Here is a 26,214-nt window from a genome sequence, read left to right as displayed (position 1 = left end):
ATCCCCGTGTGGTTGCATTCGTCATTTGCTTGAGCCAGATGGAAAGTCTAGAAAAGGTAAAACAATCAAAATCAGTGCACAGCAATGTTAAAACCCCAAATGAACTATTGTTGAATATTCAGTGCAGTATTGATACGTAAGCTGTGGCCTATGCTTGCCTTTTAAAGATCATACTTAACATCAATAGTTTTGCAGAGCACGGCTGTAAGGAAATGCCTCCTTGGCATGGTTGCCCCCTGACTTTTTGCCTTTGCTGATGCTATGTTTACAATTGAAAGTGTGCTGAGGCCTGCTAACCAGGCCCCAGCACCAGTGTTCTTTCCCTAACCTGTACTTTTGTATCCACAATTGGCAGACCCTGGCATCCAGATAAGTCCCTTGTAACTGGTACTTCTAGTACCAAGGGCCCTGATGCCAAGGAAGGTCTCTAAGGGCTGCAGCATGTCTTATGCCACCCTGGAGACCTCTCACTCAGCACAGACACACTGCTTGCCAGCTTGTGTGTGCTAGTGAGGACAAAACGAGTAAGTCGACATGGCACTCCCCTCAGGGTGCCATGCCAGCCTCTCACTGCCTATGCAGTATAGGTAAGACACCCCTCTAGCAGGCCTTACAGCCCTAAGGCAGGGTGCACTATACCATAGGTGAGGGTACCAGTGCATGAGCATGGTACCCCTACAGTGTCTAAACAAAACCTTAGACATTGTAAGTGCAGGGTAGCCATAAGAGTATATGGTCTGGGAGTCTGTCAAACACGAACTCCACAGCACCATAATGGCTACACTGAAAACTGGGAAGTTTGGTATCAAACTTCTCAGCACAATAAATGCATACTGATACCAGTGTACATTTTATTGTAAAATACACCCCAGAGGGCACCTTAGAGGTGCCCCCTGAAACTTAACCGACTATCTGTGTAGGCTGACTAGTTTTAGCAGCCTGCCACAAACCGAGACATGTTGCTGGCCCCATGGGGAGAGTGCCTTTGTCACTCTGAGGCCAGTAACAAAGCCTGCACTGGGTGGAGATGCTAACACCTCCCCCAGGCAGGAATTGTCACACCTGGCGGTGAGCCTCAAAGGCTCACCTCCTTTGTGCCAACCCAGCAGGACACTCCAGCTAGTGGAGTTGCCCGCCCCCTCCGGCCAGGCCCCACTTTTGGCGGCAAGGTCGGAGAAAATAATGAGAAAAACAAGGAGGAGTCACTGGCCAGTCAGGACAGCCCCTAAGGTGTCCTGAGCTGAGGTGACTCTAACTTTTAGAAATCCTCCATCTTGCAGATGGAGGATTCCCCCAATAGGGTTAGGATTGTGACCCCCTCCCCTTGGGAGGAGACACAAAGAGGGTGTACCCACCCTCAGGGCTAGTAGCCATTGGCTACTAACCCCCCAGACCTAAACACGCCCTTAAATTTAGTATTTAAGGGCTACCCTGAACCCTAGAAAATTAGATTCCTGCAACTACAAGAAGAAGGACTGCCTAGCTGAAAACCCCTGCAGAGGAAGACCAGAAGACGACAACTGCCTTGGCTCCAGAAACTCACCGGCCTGTCTCCTGCCTTCCAAAGATCCTGCTCCAGCGACGCCTTCCAAAGGGACCAGCGACCTCGACATCCTCTGAGGACTGCCCCTGCTTCGAAAAGACAAGAAACTCCCGAGGACAGCGGACCTGCTCCAAGAAAAGCTGCAACTTTGTTTCCAGCAGCTTTAAAGAACCCTGCAAGCTCCCCGCAAGAAGCGTGAGACTTGCAACACTGCACCCGGCGACCCCGACTCGGCTGGTGGAGATCCGACACCTCAGGAGGGACCCCAGGACTACTCTGATACTGTGAGTACCAAAACCTGTCCCCCCTGAGCCCCCACAGCGCCGCCTGCAGAGGGAATCCCGAGGCTTCCCCTGACCGCGACTCTTTGAACCTAAAGTCCCGACGCCTGGGAGAGACCCTGCACCCGCAGCCCCCAGGACCTGAAGGACCGGACTTTCACTGGAGAAGTGACCCCCAGGAGTCCCTCTCCCTTGCCCAAGTGGAGGTTTCCCCGAGGAATCCCCCCCTTGCCTGCCTGCAGCGCTGAAGAGATCCCGAGATCTCTCATAGACTAACATTGCGAACCCGACGCCTGTTTCTACACTGCACCCGGCCGCCCCCGCGCCGCTGAGGGTGAAATTTCTGTGTGGACTTGTGTCCCCCCCGGTGCCCTACAAAACCCCCCTGGTCTGCCCTCCGAAGACGCGGGTACTTACCTGCAAGCAGACCGGAACCGGGGCACCCCCTTCTCTCCATTCTAGCCTATGTGTTTTGGGCACCACTTTGAACTCTGCACCTGACCGGCCCTGAGCTGCTGGTGTGGTGACTTTGGGGTTGCTCTGAACCCCCAACGGTGGGCTACCTTGGACCAAGAACTAAGCCCTGTAAGTGTCTTACTTACCTGGTTAACCTAACAAATACTTACCTCCCCTAGGAACTGTGAAAATTGCACTAAGTGTCCACTTTTAAAACAGCTATTTGTGAATAACTTGAAAAGTATACATGCAATTTTGATGATTTGAAGTTCCTAAAGTACTTACCTGCAATACCTTTCGAATGAGATATTACATGTAGAATTTGAACCTGTGGTTCTTAAAATAAACTAAGAAAAGATATTTTTCTATAACAAAACCTATTGGCTGGATTTGTCTCTGAGTGTGTGTACCTCATTTATTGTCTATGTGTATGTACAACAAATGCTTGACACTACTCCTTGGATAAGCCTACTGCTCGACCACACTACCACAAAATAGAGCATTAGTATTATCTCTTTTTGCCACTATCTTACCTCTAAGGGGAACCCTTGGACTCTGTGCATGCTATTCCTTACTTTGAAATAGCACATACCGAGCCAACTTCCTACATTGGTGGATCAGCGGTGGGGTACAAGACTTTGCATTTGCTGGACTACTCAGCCAATACCTGATCACACGACAAATTCCAAAATTGTCATTAGAAATTCATTTTTGCAATTTGAAATTTTTCTAAATTCTTAAAAGTCCTGCTAGGGCCTTGTGTGTTAAGTCCCTGTTTAGCATTGTCTTTTAGAGTTAAAAGTTTGTTAAAAGTTTGAAATTAGATTCTAGAAACAGTTTTAGATTCTTAAAAAAGTCTTCCAACTCTTAGCAAAATAATGTCTGATACAGAGATGAATGTGGTGGAACTCGACACCACACCTTACCTCCATCTTAAGATGAGGGAGCTAAGGTCTCTCTGTAATATCAAAAAAATAACCATTGGCTCCAGACCTACCAAAATTCAGCTCCAGGAGCTGTTGGCAGAGTTTGAAAAAGCCAACCCCTCTGATGATGACCTCACAGAGGAAGAAATTAGTGACTTGGAGGCCAATGTCCCTCCTCCAGTCCTAAATAGGGAGAACAGGACCCCTCAAGTCCTGTCTCCAACTGTGTTAGTCAGAAATAGTGAGTCCCTCACAGGAGGGTCCCACATTTCTGAAATCACTGAGGATGCTCTCAGTGAAGATGACCTCCTGTTAGCCAGGATGGCCAAAAGATTGGCTTTAGAGAGACAGCTCCTAGCCATAGAAAGGGAAAGACAAGAGATGGGCCTAGGACCCATCAATGGTGGCAGCAATATAAATAGGGTCAGAGATTCTCCTGACATGTTAAAAATCCCCAAAGGGATTGTGACAAAATTTGAAGATGGTGATGACATCACCAAGTGGTTCACAGCTTTTGAGAGGGCTTGTGTAACCAGAAAAGTGAACAGATCTCACTGGGGTGCTCTCCTTTGGGAAATGTTCACTGGAAAGTGTAGGGATAGACTCCTCACACTCTCTGGAAAAGATGCAGAATCTTATGACCTCATGAAGGGTACCCTGATTGAGGGCTTTGGATTCTCCACTGAGGAGTACAGGATTAGGTTCAGGGGGGCTCAAAAATCCTCGAGCCAGACCTGGGTTGACTTTGTTGACTACTCAGTGAAAACACTAGATGGTTGGATTCAAGGCAGTGGTGTAAGTAATTATGATGGGCTGTACAATTTATTTGTGAAAGAACACCTATTGAGTAATTGTTTCAATGATAAACTGCATCAGCATCTGGTAGACCTAGGACCAATTTCTCCCCAAGAATTGGGAAAGAAGGCGGACCATTGGGTCAAGACAAGGGTGTCCAAGACTTCAACAGGGGGTGACCAAAAGAAAGGGGTCACAAAGACTCCCCAGGGGAAGGGTGATGAGACAACCAAAACTAAAAATAGTAAAGAGTCTTCTACAGGCCCCCAAAAACCTGCACAGGAGGGTGGGCCCAGAGCCTCTTCACAAAACAATGGGTACAAGGGTAAAAACTTTGATCCCAAAAAGGCCTGGTGTCATAGCTGTAAACAGCATGGACACCAAACTGGAGACAAGGCCTGTCCCAAGAAAGGTTCCACTCCAAACTCCCATCCAGGTAACACTGGTATGGCTAGTCTCCAAGTGGGATCAACAGTGTGCCCAGAGCAAATCAGGGTCCACACTGAAGCTATTCTAGTTTCTGAGGGTGGGGTGGATTTAGCCACACTAGCTGTCTGGCCGCCTAACATGCAAAAATACAGACAGCAACTCTTAATTAATGGGACTAGAATAGAGGGCCTGAGGGATACAGGTGCCAGTGTCACCATGGTGACAGAGAAACTGGTTTCCCCTGGCCAATACCTGACTGGAAAAACTTACACAGTCACCAACGCTGACAATCAGAGAAAAGTACATCCCATGGCAATGGTTACTTTAGAATGGGGAGGGGTCAATGGCCTGAAACAGGTGGTGGTCTCCTCAAATATCCCAGTGGACTGTCTGCTTGGAAATGACCTGGAGTCCTCAGCATGGGCTGAGGTAGAACTAAAAACCCATGCAGCAATGCTGGGTATCCCTGAACTGGTGCGTGTGAAAACAAGAGCACAGTGCAAGGCACAGGGTGAACAAGTAGAGCTAGAGTCTGGAAGAATGGCCCAGCCTACCAAGAGAACAGGAAAGTCAGTTGGGAAACCAACTGCAACACAGCAAAAGAAAGGGAACCTCTCTTCTCAGGAAGAAGTTCTGCCCTCTGAGGGAACTGAGCCTTTGGAGCTTGAACCTTATCAGGTTGAGCTCTTAGGCCCAGGGGGACCCTCAAGGGAGGAGCTGTGTAAGGGACAAGAAACCTGTCCCTCTCTTGAAGGCCTTAGGCAGCAAGCTGCTGAAGAGTCCAAAGGCAAGAAAAATGGAACGCATAGGGTCTATTGGGAAGATGGACTCCTGTACACTGAGGCCAGAGACCCCAAACCTGGTGCCACTAGGAGAGTGGTAGTGCCTCAGCTGTTCAGGAAGTTCATCCTAACATTGGCCCATGACATTCCCCTTGCCGGACATTTGGGACAAACCAAGACGTGGGAGAGGTTAGTCAACCACTTCTACTGGCCCAATATGTCCAACATGGTTAAAGAGTTTTGCCTTTCCTGCCCCACCTGTCAAGCCAGTGGTAAGACAGGTGGACATCCAAAGGCCCCCCTCATTCCACTTCCAGTGGTGGGGGTTCCCTTTGAAAGAGTGGGTGTGGACATAGTTGGTCCACTGGAACCTCCCACAGCCTCAGGAAATATGTATATCCTGGTAGTGGTGGATCATGCTACCAGGTATCCTGAAGCTATTCCCCTTAGGTCGACTACTGCCCCTGCAGTAGCCAAGGCCCTCATTGGTATCTTTACCAGAGTGGGTTTCCCTAAGGAGGTGGTGTCTGACAGAGGTACCAACTTCATGTCAGCATACCTAAAGCACATGTGGAATGAGTGTGGAGTGACTTATAAATTCACTACACCATACCATCCACAAACTAATGGCTTGGTTGAGAGATTCAACAAGACATTAAAAGGCATGATCATGGGGCTCCCAGAAAAACTCAAAAGGAGATGGGATGTCCTCTTGCCATGTCTGCTTTTCGCTTACAGAGAGGTGCCACAGAAGGGAGTAGGATTCTCACCCTTTGAACTTCTGTTTGGTCATCCTGTAAGGGGACCACTTGCCCTTGTTAAAGAAGGCTGGGAGAGACCTCTCCATGAGCCTAAACAGGACATAGTGGACTATGTACTTGGCCTTCGCTCTAGAATGGCAGAGTACATGGAAAAGGCAACCAAAAACCTTGAGGCCAGCCAACAGCTCCAGAAGTTTTGGTATGACCAAAAGGCTGCACTGGTTGAGTTCCAACCAGGGCAGAAAGTCTGGGTTCTGGAGCCTGTGGCTCCCAGGGCACTCCAGGACAAATGGAGTGGCCCTTACCCAGTACTAGAAAGGAAGAGTCAGGTCACCTACCTGGTGGACCTGGGCACAAGCAGGAGCCCCAAGAGGGTGATCCATGTGAACCGCCTTAAGCTCTTCCATGACAGGGCTGATGTGAATCTGTTGATGGTAACAGATGAGGATCAGGAGGCAGAGAGTGAACCTCTCCCTGATCTTCTGTCATCAGACCCAAAAGATGGCACAGTAGATGGAGTGATCTACTCAGACACCCTCTCTGGCCAACAGCAAGCTGATTGTAGGAGAGTCCTACAACAGTTTCCTGAACTCTTCTCCTTAACCCCTGGTCAGACACACCTGTGTACCCATGATGTGGACACAGGAGACAGCATGCCTGTCAAGAACAAAATCTTTAGACCGTCTGACCCTGTTAAGGAAAGCATCAAGGTGGAAGTCCACAAGATGCTGGAATTGGGAGTGATTGAGCGCTCTGACAGCCCCTGGGCTAGCCCAGTGGTCTTAGTCCCCAAACCTCACACCAAAGATGGAAAGAAAGAGATGAGGTTTTGTGTGGACTACAGAGGGCTCAATTCTGTCACCAAGACAGATGCTCATCCAATTCCAAGAGCTGATGAGCTCATAGACAAATTAGGTGCTGCCAAATTCTTAAGTACCTTTGACTTGACAGCAGGGTACTGGCAAATAAAAATGGCACCTGGAGCAAAAGAGAAAACAGCATTCTCCACACCTGATGGGCATTATCAGTTTACTGTTATGCCCTTTGGTTTAAAGAATGCCCCTGCCACCTTCCAAAGGTTGGTGAATCAAGTCCTTGCTGGCTTGGAGTCCTTTAGCACAGCTTATCTTGATGATATTGCTGTCTTTAGCTCCACCTGGCAGGATCACCTGGTCCACCTGAAGAAGGTTTTGAAGGCTCTGCAATCTGCAGGCCTCTCTATCAAGGCATCCAAATGCCAGATAGGGCAGGGAACTGTGGTTTACTTGGGACACCTTGTAGGTGGAGGCCAAGTTCAGCCACTCCAACCCAAGATCCAGACTATTCTGGACTGGGTAGCTCCAAAAACCCAGACTCAAGTCAGGGCATTCCTTGGCTTGACTGGGTATTACAGGAGGTTTGTGAAGGGATATGGATCCATTGTGACAGCCCTCACTGAACTCACCTCCAAGAAAATGCCCAAGAAAGTGAACTGGACTGTGGAATGCCAACAGGCCTTTGACACCCTGAAACAGGCAATGTGCTCAGCACCAGTTCTCAAAGCTCCAGATTATTCTAAGCAGTTCATTGTGCAGACTGATGCCTCTGAACATGGGATAGGGGCAGTTTTGTCCCAAACAAATGATGATGGCCTTGACCAGCCTGTTGCTTTCATTAGCAGGAGGTTACTCCCCAGGGAGCAGCGTTGGAGTGCCATTGAGAGGGAGGCCTTTGCTGTGGTTTGGTCCCTGAAGAAGCTGAGACCATACCTCTTTGGGACTCACTTCCTAGTTCAAACTGACCACAGACCTCTCAAATGGCTGATGCAAATGAAAGGTGAAAATCCTAAACTGTTGAGGTGGTCCATCTCCCTACAGGGAATGGACTTTATAGTGGAACACAGACCTGGGACTGCCCATGCCAATGCAGATGGCCTTTCCAGGTTCTTCCACTTAGAAAATGAAGACTCTCTTGGGAAAGGTTAGTCTCATCCTCTTTCGTTTGGGGGGGGGTTGTGTAAGGAAATGCCTCCTTGGCATGGTTGCCCCCTGACTTTTTGCCTTTGCTGATGCTATGTTTACAATTGAAAGTGTGCTGAGGCCTGCTAACCAGGCCCCAGCACCAGTGTTCTTTCCCTAACCTGTACTTTTGTATCCACAATTGGCAGACCCTGGCATCCAGATAAGTCCCTTGTAACTGGTACTTCTAGTACCAAGGGCCCTGATGCCAAGGAAGGTCTCTAAGGGCTGCAGCATGTCTTATACCACCCTGGAGACCTCTCACTCAGCACAGACACACTGCTTGCCAGCTTGTGTGTGCTAGTGAGGACAAAACGAGTAAGTCGACATGGCACTCCCCTCAGGGTGCCATGCCAGCCTCTCACTGCCTATGCAGTATAGGTAAGACACCCCTCTAGCAGGCCTTACAGCCCTAAGGCAGGGTGCACTATACCATAGGTGAGGGTACCAGTGCATGAGCATGGTACCCCTACAGTGTCTAAACAAAACCTTAGACATTGTAAGTGCAGGGTAGCCATAAGAGTATATGGTCTGGGAGTCTGTCAAACACGAACTCCACAGCACCATAATGGCTACACTGAAAACTGGGAAGTTTGGTATCAAACTTCTCAGCACAATAAATGCATACTGATACCAGTGTACATTTTATTGTAAAATACACCCCAGAGGGCACCTTAGAGGTGCCCCCTGAAACTTAACCGACTATCTGTGTAGGCTGACTAGTTTTAGCAGCCTGCCACAAACCGAGACATGTTGCTGGCCCCATGGGGAGAGTGCCTTTGTCACTCTGAGGCCAGTAACAAAGCCTGCACTGGGTGGAGATGCTAACACCTCCCCCAGGCAGGAATTGTCACACCTGGCGGTGAGCCTCAAAGGCTCACCTCCTTTGTGCCAACCCAGCAGGACACTCCAGCTAGTGGAGTTGCCCGCCCCCTCCGGCCAGGCCCCACTTTTGGCGGCAAGGTCGGAGAAAATAATGAGAAAAACAAGGAGGAGTCACTGGCCAGTCAGGACAGCCCCTAAGGTGTCCTGGGCTGATGTGACTCTAACTTTTAGAAATCCTCCATCTTGCAGATGGAGGATTCCCCCAATAGGGTTAGGATTGTGACCCCCTCCCCTTGGGAGGAGACACAAAGAGGGTGTACCCACCCTCAGGGCTAGTAGCCATTGGCTACTAACCCCCCAGACCTAAACACGCCCTTAAATTTAGTATTTAAGGGCTACCCTGAACCCTAGAAAATTAGATTCCTGCAACTACAAGAAGAAGGACTGCCTAGCTGAAAACCCCTGCAGAGGAAGACCAGAAGACGACAACTGCCTTGGCTCCAGAAACTCACCGGCCTGTCTCCTGCCTTCCAAAGATCCTGCTCCAGCGACGCCTTCCAAAGGGACCAGCGACCTCGACATCCTCTGAGGACTGCCCCTGCTTCGAAAAGACAAGAAACTCCCGAGGACAGCGGACCTGCTCCAAGAAAAGCTGCAACTTTGTTTCCAGCAGCTTTAAAGAACCCTGCAAGCTCCCCGCAAGAAGCGTGAGACTTGCAACACTGCACCCGGCGACCCCGACTCGGCTGGTGGAGATCCGACACCTCAGGAGGGACCCCAGGACTACTCTGATACTGTGAGTACCAAAACCTGTCCCCCCTGAGCCCCCACAGCGCCGCCTGCAGAGGGAATCCCGAGGCTTCCCCTGACCGCGACTCTTTGAACCTAAAGTCCCGACGCCTGGGAGAGACCCTGCACCCGCAGCCCCCAGGACCTGAAGGACCGGACTTTCACTGGAGAAGTGACCCCCAGGAGTCCCTCTCCCTTGCCCAAGTGGAGGTTTCCCCGAGGAATCCCCCCCTTGCCTGCCTGCAGCGCTGAAGAGATCCCGAGATCTCTCATAGACTAACATTGCGAACCCGACGCCTGTTTCTACACTGCACCCGGCCGCCCCCGCGCCGCTGAGGGTGAAATTTCTGTGTGGACTTGTGTCCCCCCCGGTGCCCTACAAAACCCCCCTGGTCTGCCCTCCGAAGACGCGGGTACTTACCTGCAAGCAGACCGGAACCGGGGCACCCCCTTCTCTCCATTCTAGCCTATGTGTTTTGGGCACCACTTTGAACTCTGCACCTGACCGGCCCTGAGCTGCTGGTGTGGTGACTTTGGGGTTGCTCTGAACCCCCAACGGTGGGCTACCTTGGACCAAGAACTAAGCCCTGTAAGTGTCTTACTTACCTGGTTAACCTAACAAATACTTACCTCCCCTAGGAACTGTGAAAATTGCACTAAGTGTCCACTTTTAAAACAGCTATTTGTGAATAACTTGAAAAGTATACATGCAATTTTGATGATTTGAAGTTCCTAAAGTACTTACCTGCAATACCTTTCGAATGAGATATTACATGTAGAATTTGAACCTGTGGTTCTTAAAATAAACTAAGAAAAGATATTTTTCTATAACAAAACCTATTGGCTGGATTTGTCTCTGAGTGTGTGTACCTCATTTATTGTCTATGTGTATGTACAACAAATGCTTGACACTACTCCTTGGATAAGCCTACTGCTCGACCACACTACCACAAAATAGAGCATTAGTATTATCTCTTTTTGCCACTATCTTACCTCTAAGGGGAACCCTTGGACTCTGTGCATGCTATTCCTTACTTTGAAATAGCACATACAGAGCCAACTTCCTACAACGGCTGTCTTGGCACTTAGAAGGAAGCAGGTAGGAAACAAGGTCACAAGATGCATTAGAAGAGATGGGTTTTCAGCCATTAAGGTGGGTTCACATTGGGGAGCAAATCAGGAGGGCTAGAGGAATGGATGAAAAAACAACATTTCAGTGACAGCCTAAAAAGACAGCTTAATTAATTGCACAATGCTGGTAATTATAAGCACAATAAATAATAGTAATTTCTGTTGCCCATACACGTGTATGCATCTTACTTACCTCGCTGGAAGGCTGTGTTGGCCTTGCTGTAATTCGAGGTCATCAGCAGCAGATCACTCTATGTGTTATTAGTGAGCTCTTAGTACTCTGAGCCATCTTGATTGCAAGAATAAAGGATGCAATTTGTACTACCTGGGCTTCTCAAGGCTATATGAATATGTATTCCTTTTAATGGCATGGATTAAAATGAACCCACCAGTGACCAAATTCATTCCTGTTGATGTTTCAAAACTTCTCTGGGTTATTCTTTACACGAAGGGCCAACTGGAAAGAAGATACTTAGGCATACACCGATTAGTTCAGGGAAGCCCCAGGTGCATGCACTAGTGTGTGGATGGGTGGTAAAACTATGGTTCAGGCCTCTGCCGCAGGCACTGGGCACAAAGGAGTATCAATGTGGCAGCATATTGAGCTTTGCAGAATCCACAGTCATTTGTGGTGGACTGAGGAGGCGGCAGTAGAAGCTAAGGGAGAGAAGGTCTTGCCATACCTACAGCAAAAGGAGGGAAGCCTCAATGCTCAAGAGATCTGCACAGAGCTTCTCTACATCAGAGCAGTGGTGCTGTCTTCAAAGGCAGAAATGTTAACCAGAGCACTGTGGTCTGGACTCCAGGATATTCAGCACCAAGCCTAACACACATAGCTTTACCTAGGTGGCGAACAAACACAGCTAGTGGTGACTAGCCAGGGATATATTGCTTTATCAGGGGTAAAATGTGATGCAAAGAGAGAACGGTGAGTGGTAACATCATACTGCCATCTTCCTAAAGGCTGGTAGGTGCAATCTTGCATTTCATGTGACTGTTTCACCTCACTTTGGGGGTCATTCTGACCCCGGCGGTCTTAGACCGCCGGGGCCAGGGTCGGCGGGAGCACCGCCGACAGGCTGGCGGTGCCCCGCAGGGCATTCTGACCGCGGCGGTAAAGCCGCGGTCAGACCGGCAACACTGGCGGTCTCCCGCCACTGTACCGCCGCCCTTTTGAATCCTCCAAGGTGGCGCAGCTAGCTGCGCCGCCGAGGGGATTCCGACCCCCCCTACCGCCATCCAGTTCCCGGCGGTCCGCCCGCCGGGAACCGGATGGCGGTAGGGGGGGTCGTGGGGCCCCTGGGGGCCCCTGCAGTGCCCATGCCACTGGCATGGGCACTGCAGGGGCCCCCGTAAGAGGGCCCCTACGAGTATTTCACTGTCTGCTTGGCAGACAGTGAAATACGCGATGGGTGCAACAGCACCCGTCGCACCTTCCCACTCCGCCGGCTCGATTACGAGCCGGCATCCTCGTGGGAAGGGAGTTTTTCCCTGGGCTGGCGGGCGGTCTTTTGGCGACCGCCCGCCAGCCCAGGGAAAAACTTAGAATACCCTCTGCGGTCTTTCGACCGCGGAGCGGTATTTCGGAGGGGGGAACTCTGGCGGGCGGCCTCAGCCGCCCGTCAGGGTCAGAATGACCCCCTTTGTCTTTGTTAAGCTTAGAGAAATGTCCACAAATGCAGAGTTGGTCTAACTGTATCATTGAGAAAGCTAAGTACATTTGTTAGGCTGGAAATGTTTCTCCAATTCTGTTTCTAATTAAGTTTTTATTAGACATAAGTAGAAAAAGTAATACAGTGTGTAAACAATAACACTGTGCAAGGATTAGTCTAATCGTTAGCTTCACATAAATGGATCCAACCTCTAGTGATTATTTATTTAAAAGAATCCAATGTATTGAGTGCTGAGATACATTTATGCACTATCCTTAATTAATGAGCAGTAACAAATCTAGTATCTATTCTTCTTTTCACACTTTTAGAATTGGCTTCTTCACAATGAGTAGGCCATTTATAGGCCACATAATGTGTTAAAGTGAGATCATAAGAATATTTTGATAAAACGTATTGCTATATTGCTAAAAGAATGGCTGTTTGTACAAATGAATATCCATTACTAGATCTGACTGGCCATAATTCTCCACGTGTCTACCATATCGTCATTTTGTAGTCAGACAAAATGCCCAACATGCTGAGAGCCAAGAAAACCATATAAACTGGCATCCAGTGTATGACATAGTTTTTTTTTGCTGGGCTAGACATAAAATGAGGTCTGTCGTCCAAAACATAGGATTCTTAAATAGTGGATCTACATAATGGCTCAGTTCAATTCTACATTTGCCTACTCTTACCTGTTCTGTACCATATTGGGCTAAAAAGATTTTATTATGAACTAAGGCTGGATGGAGACTACCCTCAATCAATTTAGAAAGTCTAGGAACCTATGGAAAACCATCAAGCCTCAAAGATCAGACAGGCGTTCATATTTTGATTGCTCTTTTGAGTTTCCTATACTTAAATTTCAGTTATTTCAAGCTGACTAATTTAGAGCCTAGCCAATCGTGTCCAATCTTCAGAACTCCTAACTTTATCCACGTTTTCCAGTACAAGTCTTTGTTCTTTCATTTTGCTTCCAGAGTGACCCTTTATGGTGTAATACATATCTATAAGCCGTCTCTTGAAAATATTCTTAAGTTTTAACTATATGCATTATTGTAAATGGAATTCCAGTACCTTTCTGCTTTTCTCCACATGAAAAGTAGAGGTCAAGAGTCCAAGTCTAACAGTTTCTCAGTCTCATTTTGCATCTCCCTCTCTCCACCTCTGTTTTCTCAAAATGCCTCCACCAGAGTCCTTTATCACTCTCCATCTATCTGTCTTATTCTTCTATTGCGGTCTCCACCTGCTCTCTTAATTTTTCCTTCATCTTTTATTTTGTCAAAAAAGTTTTTGTCTCTTTCCACGTAAAAGACAAAAATAAAAAACTCACCACTGACACAGCAAAACAGTTATAGCAAGGAGTACAATAAACATATACATGATTTGAGTCTGATAGGTTGAGCTATGTCATGTACATATTGTCTGCAGTTTAATAATACAATTTCACCTACTGTTGGGTAAGGATTCTGTTAGTCAATAACTTCTGTCGTAGACTGTATATAGATGTATCTAAACATCTCTCTCCTGCTATCCAGGTCATCTCCCAGTATGGGGTCAGTAAGGACCACAGTCTTATATACCTCTTCATCCATCTGCCATCCATACACTCCTTTATGCCAGTGAACAAACACCATGCCTCTGTGATTGTTTCCAATGGAGTGCACTACATCTTTTGGCTAAGGTTAGGCCCACTGCTGTCATTTGATATTGCATATGCCTTTTTTCAGGTGTGGATGCAAACCCAATACACATTGTTTAATGTGTAATGTAATCATGTTGCCCACTGAACCTTTTCCAGGGTGTGGAATTTAATCTAATATGTACTTGTCCATAGGAAAGGTTGTTCACAAAGCTACTTGTCCTGTAAAAAAATGACTTGTCACTTTGGTGCCATGTATTGCAGTGACAAATTATAGCAGCACTTTCAGTATATAAGAGCTCAAATAATAGCCTATTTGATCCTGCCAGGGCTGAAATGCCCTTTTGAGTCTGTGCAAACCTACTAACTTGCATGTTTTAGGGTTGTCACCAGCTCTTCTCTAATATTTTGCCATACTGAGAAAGGTTGAAAATTTTCTCCTGACAAGGGCAGAAGTAAAACTTCTTCCAGGGTTGGGGGTAAAAAAGTGGTCGGAGCGAAAGTGAACTTATTAACGCACAGCAGATTTTCACATGAGCAAATCTACACATGCAAATTTGCTCCTGCTAAAATGCATTTCACAAAGATTTTCTAGTAGTACAATTTCCTGGTCTTCTTCTGTAAATCCTGCTTTCATGAAATACGTATATCTGCACTAATTGCAAAAACATATACCATGGGTGCACTTTTGTGACTTTCTTTAAGAATTGGGCCCCTAATTAGGCATAGCGTTAACCAAGACTTTGTTTTTATTAAAATTCTATCTCCCTCTTTCTAACCATCTATTGGCTGCCTTCACTGTGAGTGACAGCATTCTGCCCTTTTACAAGGAGCATATCGCCACTGTAGGAAGTTGGCTCTGTATGTGATATTTCAAAGTAAGGAATAGCATGCACAGAGTCCAAGGGTTCCCCTTAGAGGTAAAATAGTGGTAAAAATAGATAATACTAATGCTCTATTTTGTGGTAGTGTGGTCGAGCAGTAGGCTTATCCAAGGAGTAGTGTTAAGCATCTGTTGTACATACACATAGACAATAAATGAGGTACACACACTCAGAGACAAATCCAGCCAATAGGTTTTGTTATAGAAAAAATATATTTTCTTAGTTTATTTTAAGAACCACAGGTTCAAATTTAACATGTAATATCTTGTTTGAAAGGTATTGCAGGTAAGTACATTAGGAACTTTGAATCATTTCAATTGCATGTATACTTTTCAAGTTATTGACAAATAGCTACTTTAAAAGTGGACACTTAGTGCAATTTTCACAGTTCCTGGGGGAGGTAAGTTTTTGTTAGTTTTACCAGGTAAGTAAGACACTTACAGGGTTCAGTTCTTGGTCCAAGGTAGCCCACCGTTGGGGGTTCAGAGCAACCCCAAAGTCACCACACCAGCAGCTCAGGGCCGGTCAGGTGCAGAGTTCAAAGTGGTGCCCAAAACGCATAGGCTATAATGGAGAGAAGGGGGTGCCCCGGTTCCGGTCTGCTTGCAGGTAAGTACCCGCGTCTTCGGAGGGCAGACCAGGGGGGTTTTGTAGGGCACCGGGGGGGACACAAGCCCACACAGAAATTTCACCCTCAGCAGCGCGGGGGCGGCCGGGTGCAGTGTAGAAACAAGCGTCGGGTTTGCAATGTTAGTCTATGAGAGATCAACGGATCTCTTCAGCGCTGCAGGCAGGCAAGGGGGGGCTTCCTCGGGGAAACCTCCACTTGGGCAAGGGAGAGGGACTCCTGGGGGTCACTTCTCCAGTGAAAGTCCGGTCCTTCAGGTCCTGGGGGCTGCGGGTGCAGGGTCTTTTCCAGGCGTCGGGACTTAGGTTTCAGAGAGTCGCGGTCAGGGGAAGCCTCGGGATTCCCTCTGCAGGCGGCGCTGTGGGGGCTCAGGGGGGACAGGTTTTGGTACTCACAGTTGTAGAGTAGTCCGGGGGTCCTCCCTGAGGTGTTGGTTCTCCACCAGCCGAGTCGGGGTCGCCGGGTGCAGTGTTGCAAGTCTCACGCTTCTTGCGGGGAGATTGCAGGGTCTTTAAAGCTGCTCCTTGAAACAAAGTTGCAGTCTTTTTGGAGCAGGTCCGCTGTCCTCGGGAGTTTCTTGTCTTTTTCGAAGCAGGGCAGTCCTCAGAGGATTCAGAGGTCGCTGGTCCCTTGGAAGGCGTCGCTGGAGCAGAGTTCTTTGGAAGGCAGGAGACAGGCCGGTGAGTTTCTGGAGCCAAGGCAGTTGTCGTCTTCTGGTCTTCCTCTGCAGGGGTTTTCAGCTAGGCAGTCCTTCTTCTTGTAGTTTGCAGGAATCTAATTTTCTAGGGTTCAGGGTAGCCCTTAAATACTAAATTTAAGGGCGTGTTTAGGTCTGGGGGGTTAGTAGCCAATGGCTACTAGCCCTGAGGGTGGGTACACCCTCTTTGTGCCTCCTCCCAAGGGGAGGGGGTCACAATCCTAACCCTATTGGGGGAATCCTCCATCTGCAAGATGGAGGATTTCTAAAAGTTAGAGTCACCTCAGCTCAGGACACCTTAGGGGCTGTCCTGACTGGCCAGTGACTCCTCCTTGTTGCTTTCTTTGTTCCCTCCAGCCTTGCCGCCAAAAGTGGGGGCCGTGGCCGGAGGGGGCGGGCAACTCCACTAAGCTGGAGTGCCCTGCTGGGCTGTGACAAAGGGGTGAGCCTTTGAGGCTCACCGCCAGGTGTCACAGCTCCTGCCTGGGGGAGGTGTTAGCATCTCCACCCAGTGCAGGCTTTGTTACTGGCCTCAGAGTGACAAAGGCACTCTCCCCATGGGGCCAGCAACATGTCTCTGGTGTGGCAGGCTGCTGGAACTAGTCAGCCTACACAGACAGTCGGTTAAGTTTCAGGGGGCACCTCTAAGGTGCCCTCTGGGGTGTAGTTTGCAATAAAATGTACACTGGCATCAGTGTGCATTTATTGTGCTGAGAAGTTTGATACCAAACTTCCCAGTTTTCAGTGTAGCCATTATGGTGCTGTGGAGTTCGTGTTTGACAGACTCCCAGACCATATACTCTTATGGCTACCCTGCACTTACAATGTCTAAGGTTTTGTTTAGACATTGTAGGGGTACCATGCTCATGCACTGGTACCCTCACCTATGGTATAGTGCACCCTGCCTTAGGGCTGTAAGGCCTGCTAGAGGGGTGTCTTACCTATACTGCATAGGCAGTGAGAGGCTGGCATGGCACCCTGAGGGGAGTGCCAGGTCGACTTACTCGTTTTGTCCTCACTAGCACACACAAGCTGGCAAGCAGTGTGTCTGTGCTGAGTGAGAGGTCTCCAGGGTGGCATAAGACATGCTGCAGCCCTTAGAGACCTTCCTTGGCATCAGGGCCCTTGGTACTAGAAGTACCAGTTACAAGGGACTTATCTGGATGCCAGGGTCTGCCAATTGTGGATACAAAAGTACAGGTTAGGGAAAGAACACTGGTGCTGGGGCCTGGTTAGCAGGCCTCAGCACACTTTCAATTGTAAACATAGCATCAGCAAAGGCAAAAAGTCAGGGGACAACCATGCCAAGGAGGCATTTCCTTACACAACCCCCCCCCCAAACGAAAGAGGATGAGACTAACCTTTCCCAAGAGAGTCTTCATTTTCTAAGTGGAAGAACCTGGAAAGGCCATCTGCATTGGCATGGGCAGTCCCAGGTCTGTGTTCCACTATAAAGTCCATTCCCTGTAGGGAGATGGACCACCTCAACAGTTTAGGATTTTCACCTTTCATTTGCATCAGCCATTTGAGAGGTCTGTGGTCAGTTTGAACTAGGAAGTGAGTCCCAAAGAGGTATGGTCTCAGCTTCTTCAGGGACCAAACCACAGCAAAGGCCTCCCTCTCAATGGCACTCCAACGCTGCTCCCTGGGGAGTAACCTCCTGCTAATGAAAGCAACAGGCTGGTCAAGGCCATCATCATTTGTTTGGGACAAAACTGCCCCTATCCCATGTTCAGAGGCATCTGTCTGCACAATGAACTGCTTAGAATAATCTGGAGCTTTTAGAACTGGTGCTGAGCACATTGCTTGTTTCAGGGTGTCAAAGGCCTGTTGGCATTCCACAGTCCAGTTCACTTTCTTGGGCATTTTCTTGGAGGTGAGTTCAGTGAGGGCTGTCACAATGGATCCATATCCCTTCACAAACCTCCTGTAATACCCAGTCAAGCCAAGGAATGCCCTGACTTGAGTCTGGGTTTTTGGACCTACCCAGTCCAGAATAGTCTGGATCTTGGGTTGGAGTGGCTGAACTTGGCCTCCACCTACAAGGTGGCCCAAGTAAACCACAGTTCCCTGCCCTATCTGGCATTTGGATGCCTTGATAGAGAGGCCTGCAGATTGCAGAGCCTTCAAAACCTTCTTCAGGTGGACCAGGTGATCCTGCCAGGTGGAGCTAAAGACAGCAATATCATCAAGATAAGCTGTGCTAAAGGACTCCAAGCCAGCAAGGACTTGATTCACCAACCTTTGGAAGGTGGCAGGGGCATTCTTAAAACCAAAGGGCATAACAGTAAACTGATAATGCCCATCAGGTGTGGAGAATGCTGTTTTCTCTTTTGCTCCAGGTGCCATTTTTATTTGCCAGTACCCTGCTGTCAAGTCAAAGGTACTTAAGAATTTGGCAGCACCTAATTTATCTATGAGCTCATCAGCTCTAGGAATTGGATGAGCATCTGTCTTGGTGACAGAATTGAGCCCTCTGTAATCCACACAAAACCTCATCTCTTTCTTTCCATCTTTGGTGTGAGGTTTGGGGACTAAGACCACTGGGCTAGCCCAGGGGCTGTCAGAGCGCTCAATTACTCCCAATTCCAGCATCTTGTGGACTTCCACCTTGATGCTTTCCTTAACATGGTCAGACTGTCTAAAGATTTTGTTTTTGACAGGCATGCTGTCTCCTGTGTCCACATCATGGGTACACAGGTGTGTCTGACCAGGGGTTAAGGAGAAGAGTTCAGGAAACTGTTGTAGGACTCTCCTACAATCAGCTTGCTGTTGGCCAGAGAGGGTGTCTGAGTAGATCACTCCATCTACTGAGCCATCTTTTGGGTCTGATGACAGAAGATCAGGGAGAGGTTCACTCTCTGCCTCCTGATCCTCATCTGTTACCATCAACAGATTCACATCAGCCCTGTCGTGGAAGAGCTTAAGGCGGTTCACATGGATCACCCTCTTGGGGCTCCTGCTTGTGCCCAGGTACACCAGGTAGGTGACCTGACTCTTCCTTTCTAGCACTGGGTAAGGGCCCCTCCATTTGTCCTGGAGTGCCCTGGGAGCCACAGGCTCCAGAACCCAGACTTTCTGTCCTGGTTGGAACTCAACCAGTGCAGCCTTTTGGTCATACCAAAACTTCTGGAGCTGTTGGCTGGCCTCAAGGTTTTTGGTTGCCTTTTCCATGTACTCTGCCATTCTAGAGCGAAGGCCAAGTACATAGTCCACTATGTCTTGTTTAGGCTCATGAAGAGGTCTCTCCCAGCCTTCTTTAACAAGAGCAAGTGGTCCCCTTACAGGGTGGCCAAACAGAAGTTCAAAGGGTGAGAATCCTACTCCCTTCTGTGGCACCTCTCTGTAAGCAAAAAGCAGACATGGCAAGAGGACATCCCATCTCCTTTTGAGTTTTTCTGGGAGCCCCATGATCATGCCTTTTAATGTCTTGTTGAATCTCTCAACTAAGCCATTAGTTTGTGGATGGTATGGTGTAGTGAATTTGTAAGTCACTCCACACTCATTCCACATGTGTTTTAGGTATGCTGACATGAAGTTGGTACCTCTGTCAGACACCACCTCCTTAGGGAAACCCACTCTGGTAAAGATACCAATGAGGGCCTTGGCTACTGCAGGGGCAGTAGTTGACCTAAGGGGAATAGCTTCAGGATACCTAGTAGCATGATCCACTACTACTAGGATGTACATATTTCCTGAGGCTGTGGGAGGTTCCAGTGGACCAACTATGTCCACACCCACTCGTTCAAAGGGGACCCCCACCACTGGAAGTGGAATGAGGGGGGCCTTTGGGTGCCCACCTGTCTTACCACTGGATTGACAGGTGGGGCAGGAGAGGCAAAACTCCTTAACCTTCTGGGACATATTGGGCCAGTAGAAGTGGTTGACTAACCTCTCCCACGTCTTGGTTTGCCCCAAATGCCCAGCAAGGGGAATATCATGGGCTAAGGTCAGAATAAACTCTCTGAACGACTGAGGCACTACCACTCTCCTAGTGGCACCAGGTTTGGGGTCTCTGGCCTCAGTGTACAGGAGTCCATCTTCCCAATAGACCCTATGTGTTCCATTTTTCTTGCCCTTGGACTCTTCACCAGCTTGCTGCCTAAGGCCTTCAAGAGAGGGACAGGTTTCTTGTCCCTTACACAGCTCCTCCCTTGAGGGTCCCCCTGGGCCTAAGAGCTCAACCTGATAAGGTTCAAGTTCCAAAGGCTCAGTTCCCTCAGAGGGCAGAACTTCTTCCTGAGAAGAGAGGTTCCCTTTTTCTGACTGTGTTGCAGTTGGTTTCCCAACTGACTTTCCTTTTCTCTTGGTAGGCTGGGCCATTTTTCCAGACTCCAGCTCTACTTTTTCACCCTGTGCCTTGCATTGTGCTCTTGTTTTTACACACACCAGTTCAGGGATACCCAGCATGGCTGCATGGGTTTTTAGCTCTACCTCAGCCCATGCTGAGGACTCCAGGTCATTTCCAAGCAGACAGTCTACTGGGATGTTTGAGGAGACCACCACCTGTTTCAGGCCATTGACCCCTCCCCATTCTAAAGTTACCATTGCCATGGGATGTGCTTTAGTTTGATTGTCAGCATTGGTGACTGTATAAGTTTTTCCAGTCAGGTATTGGCCAGGGGAAACCAGTTTCTCTGTCACCATGGTGACACTGGCACCTGTATCCCTCAGGCCCTCTACACTTGTCCCATTAATAAAGAGCTGCTGCCTGTATTTTTGCATGTTAGGCGGCCAGGCAGCTAGTGTGGCTAAATCCACCCCACCCTCAGAGACTAGAGTAGCTTCAGTGTGGACCCTGATTTGCTCTGGGCACACTGTTGATCCCACTTGGAGACTAGCCATTCCAGTGTTACCTGGATTGGAGTTTGGAGTGGAACTTTTCTTGGGACAGGCCTTGTCTCCAGTTTGGTGTCCAGACTGACTACAGTTTCGACACCAGGCCTTTTTGGGATCAAAGTTTTTACCCTTGTACCCAGGATTGTTTTGTGAAGAGGCTCTGGGCCCACCCTCCTGTGCAGGTTTTTGGGGGCCTTTAGAAGACTCTTGACTATTTTTATTTTTGGCTGTCTCACCACCTTTCCCCTGGGGAGGTTTTGTGACCCCTTTCTTTTGGTCACCCCCTGTGGAAGTTTTGGACACCCTAGTCTTGACCCAATGGTCCACCTTCTTTCCCAATTCTTGGGGAGAAATTGGTCCTAGGTCTACCAGATGCTGATGCAGTTTATCATTGAAACAATTACTTAACAGGTGTTCTTTCACAAATAAATTGTACAGCCCATCATAATTACTTACACCACTGCCTTGAATCCAACCATCTAGTGTTTTTACTGAGTAGTCTACAAAGTCAACCCAGGTCTGGCTCGAGGATTTTTGAGCCCCCCTGAATCTAATCCTATACTCCTCAGTGGAGAATCCAAAGCCCTCAATCAGGGTACCCTTCATGAGGTCATAAGATTCTGCATCTTGTCCAGAGAGTGTGAGGAGTCTATCCCTACACTTTCCTGTGAACATTTCCCAAAGGAGAGCACCCCAGTGAGATCTGTTCACTTTTCTGGTTACACAAGCCCTCTCAAAAGCTGTGAACCATTTGGTGATGTCATCACCATCTTCATATTTAGTTACAATCCCTTTAGGGATTTTCAACATGTCAGGAGAATCTCGGACCCTATTTATGTTGCTGCCACCATTGATGGGTCCTAGGCCCATCTCTTGTCTTTCCCTCTCTATGGCTAGGATCTGTCTTTCCAAAGCCAATCTTTTGGCCATCCTGGCTAACTGGATGTCCTCTTCACTGGAGTTATCCTCAGTGATTTCAGAGGTGTTGGTCTCTCCTGTGAGGGAACCAGCATCTCTGACTATTATTTTTGGAGTCAGGGTTTGAGAGACCCTGTTCTCCCTAGATAGGACTGGTAGGGGGGAATTTTCCTCCAAGTCACTATCCTCTTCCTCTGAGTTGCCACCCTCAGAGGGGTTGGCCTTTTCAAACTCTGCCAAAAGCTCCTGGAGCTGTATTTTGGTAGGTTTGGGGCCCATTGTTATTTTCTTTATTTTACAGAGTGACCTTAGCTCCCTCATCTTAAGATGGAGGTAAGGTGTGGTGTCGAGTTCCACCACAGTCACATCTGTGCTAGACATTTTGCTTCTAAAAGTTGGAATACTTTTTAAGAATCTACAACTGGTTCTAGAATCTAATTCAAACTTTTACAAACTTTTAAACTCTAAAAGAAATGCTAAACAGGATCTAACACAAGGCCCTAGCAGGTCTTTTAAGAATTTAGAAAACTTTTCAAATTGCAAAAATCAATTTCTAATGACAATTTTGGAATTTGTCGTGTGATCAGGTATTGGCTGAGTAGTCCAGCAAATGCAAAGTCTTGTACCCCACCGCTGATCCACCAATGTAGGAAGTTGGCTCTGTATGTGCTATTTCAAAGTAAGGAATAGCATGCACAGAGTCCAAGGGTTCCCCTTAGAGGTAAAATAGTGGTAAAAATAGATAATACTAATGCTCTATTTTGTGGTAGTGTGGTCGAGCAGTAGGCTTATCCAAGGAGTAGTGTTAAGCATCTGTTGTACATACACATAGACAATAAATGAGGTACACACACTCAGAGACAAATCCAGCCAATAGGTTTTGTTATAGAAAAAATATCTTTTCTTAGTTTATTTTAAGAACCACAGGTTCAAATTTAACATGTAATATCTTGTTTGAAAGGTATTGCAGGTAAGTACATTAGGAACTTTGAATCATTTCAATTGCATGTATACTTTTCAAGTTATTGACAAATAGCTACTTTAAAAGTGGACACAGTGCAATTTTCACAGTTCCTGGGGGAGGTAAGTTTTTGTTAGTTTTACCAGGTAAGTAAGACACTTACAGGGTTCAGTTCTTGGTCCAAGGTAGCCCACCGTTGGGGGTTCAGAGCAACCCCAAAGTCACCACACCAGCAGCTCAGGGCCGGTCAGGTGCAGAGTTCAAAGTGGTGCCCAAAACGCATAGGCTAGAATGGAGAGAAGTGGGTGCCCCGGTTCCGGTCTGCTTGCAGGTAAGTACCCGCGTCTTCGGAGGGCAGACCAGGGGGGTTTTGTAGGGCACCGGGGGGGACACAAGCCCACACAGAAATTTCACCCTCAGCAGCGCGGGGGCGGCCGGGTGCAGTGTAGAAACAAGCGTCGGGTTTGCAATGTTAGTCTATGAGAGATCAACGGATCTCTTCAGCGCTGCAGGCAGGCAAGGGGGGGCTTCCTCGGGGAAACCTCCACTTGGGCAAGGGAGAGGGACTCCTGGGGGTCACTTCTCCAGTGAAAGTCCGGTCCTTCAGGTCCTGGGGGCTGCGGGTGCAGGGTCTTTTCCAGGCGTCGGGACTTAGGTTTCAGAGAGTCGCGGTCAGGGGAAGCCTCGGGATTCCCTCTGCAGGCGGCGCTGTGGGGGCTTAGGGGGGACAGGTTTTGGTACTCACAGTCGTAGAGTAGTCCGGGGGTCCTCCCTGAGGTGTTGGTTCTCCAACAGCCGAGTCGGGGTTTGCCGGGTGCAGTGTTGCAAGTCTCACGCTTCTTGCGGGGAGATTGCAGGGTCTTTAAAGCTGCTCCTTGAAACAAAGTTGCAGTCTTTTTGGAGCAGGTCCGCTGTCCTCGGGAGTTTCTTGTCTTTTTCGAAGCAGGGCAGTCCTCAGAGGATTCAGAGGTCGCTGGTCCCTTGGAAGGCGTCGCTGGAGCAGAGTTCTTTGGAAGGCAGGAGACAGGCCGGTGAGTTTCTGGAGCCAAGGCAGTTGTCGTCTTCTGGTCTTCCTCTGCAGGGGTTTTCAGCTAGGCAGTCCTTCTTCTTGTAGTTTGCAGGAATCTAATTTTCTAGGGTTCAGGGTAGCCCTTAAATACTAAATTTAAGGGCGTGTTTAGGTCTGGGGGGTTAGTAGCCAATGGCTACTAGCCCTGAGGGTGGGTACACCCTCTTTGTGCCTCCTCCCAAGGGGAGGGGGTCACAATCCTAACCCTATTGGGGGAATCCTCCATCTGCAAGATGGAGGATTTCTAAAAGTTAGAGTCACCTCAGCTCAGGACACCTTAGGGGCTGTCCTGACTGGCCAGTGACTCCTCCTTGTTGCTTTCTTTGTTCCCTCCAGCCTTGCCGCCAAAAGTGGGGGCCGTGGCCGGAGGGGGCGGGCAACTCCACTAAGCTGGAGTGCCCTGCTGGGCTGTGACAAAGGGGTGAGCCTTTGAGGCTCACCGCCAGGTGTCACAGCTCCTGCCTGGGGGAGGTGTTAGCATCTCCACCCAGTGCAGGCTTTGTTACTGGCCTCAGAGTGACAAAGGCACTCTCCCCATGGGGCCAGCAACATGTCTCTGGTGTGGCAGGCTGCTGGAACTAGTCAGCCTACACAGACAGTCGGTTAAGTTTCAGGGGGCACCTCTAAGGTGCCCTCTGGGGTGTAGTTTGCAATAAAATGTACACTGGCATCAGTGTGCATTTATTGTGCTGAGAAGTTTGATACCAAACTTCCCAGTTTTCAGTGTAGCCATTATGGTGCTGTGGAGTTCGTGTTTGACAGACTCCCAGACCATATACTCTTATGGCTACCCTGCACTTACAATGTCTAAGGTTTTGTTTAGACATTGTAGGGGTACCATGCTCATGCACTGGTACCCTCACCTATGGTATAGTGCACCCTGCCTTAGGGCTGTAAGGCCTGCTAGAGGGGTGTCTTACCTATACTGCATAGGCAGTGAGAGGCTGGCATGGCACCCTGAGGGGAGTGCCAGGTCGACTTACTCGTTTTGTCCTCACTAGCACACACAAGCTGGCAAGCAGTGTGTCTGTGCTGAGTGAGAGGTCTCCAGGGTGGCATAAGACATGCTGCAGCCCTTAGAGACCTTCCTTGGCATCAGGGCCCTTGGTACTAGAAGTACCAGTTACAAGGGACTTATCTGGATGCCAGGGTCTGCCAATTGTGGATACAAAAGTACAGGTTAGGGAAAGAACACTGGTGCTGGGGCCTGGTTAGCAGGCCTCAGCACACTTTCAATTGTAAACATAGCATCAGCAAAGGCAAAAAGTCAGGGGACAACCATGCCAAGGAGGCATTTCCTTACAGCCACACAAAGTAATTTTGTTCAGTGACAGGAATTCTGTGGCAATGTATGCTTTTTGAGACCCAAAAATATTTTTGCTTTTTGCCAGTGTTTGTTCCAATGGTGAAGGCGTGGCAGCACCCACAATAAAGTTTTACAAAAGCCATGTCAAAACAAGACACACATTGCCAAAACCAAAAGACTGATTACCAATGTTGGACCTATTGACTTTGCCAACATTTTTTTATTTTTATGTTTCCCATAATCTTGTTGAAACTGGTTACACTGATTTTCCATTATGAATATTTTTGAAAATACTAGCATGCATCAGCACATTTTAGTAAATGATGCTTCAAAGAAATGGTACCTATAATTTCACAGTGATTTTTCTAGTTGCATTTTTGTGTGTATTGTTTTATTTTGAAAGCAAAGAATCATCAATCTTGCTTCTAAGCTTCTGCAGCTATTTGCATCTAATCATAGGGCATTTGGGGAGCATCATATGTAGCCTCATATTAAACTTTCCAAAAGTATGTACATATATTTTTTACTGGAACCACTGTCGGTAGTGCAGGCCAAGCTTTTAACATTTATTTTGAGTGCTCACCTTAATAACAGGTTTTGTATGAATGAATCATAAATACAAGTTCGAACAGCATTAACATTTGGACACAAGTATTACCTTAACTGCAGACAATGCCCTTCCCTGCTCCATAATGTGGTAATTTAAACTGGCAGTCAAAGGGCTTGTTCTGCAGTGGGTTGGGCCTACTTGGCCTGTGGACAAAATAAACATGAAAAACTGTTGTCCTTGACCCCAAACAATATGTCCTGGGCGTCAGGCTATAGGAATTCCACACCCCTGCTTTTGATATGGTGGGCACCCTTTCTTAGAATGTTTTACAGTTCTACATGACCAAGTCA

At 48.2% G+C, this 26,214-nt stretch overlaps 1 protein-coding gene across 6 annotated transcripts in view; it reads left to right on the top strand.

Moving 5' to 3' along the window:
• AP3B2 (adaptor related protein complex 3 subunit beta 2) overlaps positions 1 to 26,214 on the top strand; it is a 332,461-nt gene that overhangs the window by 198,458 nt on the left and 107,789 nt on the right. The window lies entirely within an intron of this gene.

Source organism: Pleurodeles waltl, chromosome 3_1 (assembly GCF_031143425.1).
Source record: "Pleurodeles waltl isolate 20211129_DDA chromosome 3_1, aPleWal1.hap1.20221129, whole genome shotgun sequence".
Classification (NCBI taxonomy): Eukaryota; Metazoa; Chordata; class Amphibia; order Caudata; family Salamandridae; genus Pleurodeles; species Pleurodeles waltl.
The sequence above is the reverse complement of the archived record's forward strand: the minus strand, read 5'-3'. Positions and strand labels throughout refer to the sequence as shown.